Source organism: Octopus sinensis, linkage group LG2 (assembly GCF_006345805.1).
Source record: "Octopus sinensis linkage group LG2, ASM634580v1, whole genome shotgun sequence".
Classification (NCBI taxonomy): Eukaryota; Metazoa; Mollusca; class Cephalopoda; order Octopoda; family Octopodidae; genus Octopus; species Octopus sinensis.
The window spans coordinates 25,905,702-25,907,707 of NC_042998.1; positions in this window are offsets into that span (position 1 = coordinate 25,905,702).

Here is a 2,006-nt window from a genome sequence, read left to right on the forward strand (position 1 = left end):
CTCTCAATTTTGGTCAACTTGCACCTTAGGGCCTCAGAGGAGATAGTGTTAGTTGAAGGCTACCAAACCTGCCATACACAGACAACTTCAGCTTTGTATATATAGAGATTTGACTCTACTAATAAGTGTTGAGTCTCCTATCAATAAAAGTTTTGCATCTAGCATCTTTAAATTCCCTTGAAAATAGCAACCTAATATTAATAAACACACATATATACACATGCATATATGCATGTTTGTATTACACAGCCAAGCTGTGGGCGAAATAAAAATGTTAGCATAATCATAGTTAGCAGGCTGATCTCTAACTGTGGAGGGAACCTTTGACAGAGGTAGACCCAGGAAGACATGGCATGAGGTGATGAAGCGTGATCTTCAAATGTTGAGCTTCATGGAGGCAATGACTAGTGACCGAGACCTTTGGCGATATGTTGTGCTTGAGAAGACCTGTCAAGCCAAGTGAAATCATAATCGTGGAAGATGCTGGTGTCACGTAATTGGCACCTGTGCCAGTGGAACATAAAAAGCACCTTTCGAGCGTTGGGCCTCACAGAGGCAATGACAAATGACTGAGACCTTTGTATAAGTTCATGCTTGGGTAGAAAACCCATCAAGCCAAGTGAAATCATAGTCATGGTAGATACCGGTGTCACACAAATGGCACCCCTGCTGGTGGCACGGAAAAACACCCATTACACTCCTGGAGTTTGGTACAGTCTACCAGCTTGCCAGCCCTGGTCAAACCGTCCAACCCATGCCAGCATGGATAATGGACGCTAAATGATGATGATGATGAATCCTTCTATACTTTTGATGTGTGGAAAAAGGAGTGGGCAGTCTGCTAATGAACTCTCTCCTGGTTTATGGATTGATCTTTAAATGATATACTTCGTTTCCTTCCCCAAATAACAACATAGAATTTTCAGCTCCTATGTAAAGCAGTCACAAGTTAGGCTTGTGCGGTAGTGGATTGTTTGTTTGCATCCTCATGGTTTCTCCATTTATTTAACAATATATGTATTATGTAAGATAGCAAGCTGGCAGAAACATTAGCATATCGGATGAAATGCTTAGCAGTATTTCATCTGTCTTTATGTTCTGAGTTCAAATTTCACCAGGATCAACTTTGCTTTCCATCCTTTCGGCGTCGATAAAGTATCACTTGCATACTGGGGTCGATCTAATTGACTTGCCCCCTCTCCCACAAATTTTGGGCCTTGTGCCTAGAGTAGAAAAGAACATATAAGGTGGCAACCTGGCAGAAATGTAAGCATGCTGGGTGAAATGATTAGCAGTATTTTGTCTATCATTATGTTCTGAGTTCAAATTCTGCCGAGGTCGGCTTTGCATTTCATCCTATTGGGGTCAATAAATAAAGTATCACTTGCATACTGGGGTCGATCTTATCAACTGGTCCCCTACCCACAAGATGGTCGAGCAGGTTCGCCAAAATCTCTTGTAAGGCCCCAAGAAGTCCGTAAGAAGAACAAGTCTGGAAACCCAGATTCCTCCAATGACAGTTTGGTGCATCCTAAGGAAACACTTGCTACTGAAAGCCTACAAGCTGCAGCTCATTCATGCCTTAACAGCAGATGACATGCTAAAGTGCAAACATGGGCGCTATGTGAAGGGCCTGGTCTATGTACCCCCTATTCCTGCAAACCCAGAGGAACTCAAGCAGAGCATCACTACCACACTGGAGACTGTTATCCAAGACACTCTGCAGTGTGTTTGGGAGGAACTGGACAACCAACTTGACGTGTGCTATGTCTCAGGAGGTGCACATATTGAATATTTGTGAAATCATTCTTGGAATCCACGTACCTTTGACTTTCTCATTCAAATTTGGAGGAATAAATTTTATGTTGCTCAACATAAAGTCTGTTAGTTTTATTTGCTTTGACTTTGTAGCTTCTGTGATATTTTCATCTCAAGTGATCTCAAATTTTTTGAAACACCCTGTATATTTTTCTGAGATAAGTTGTGCCAAAAACACATTGAAGATG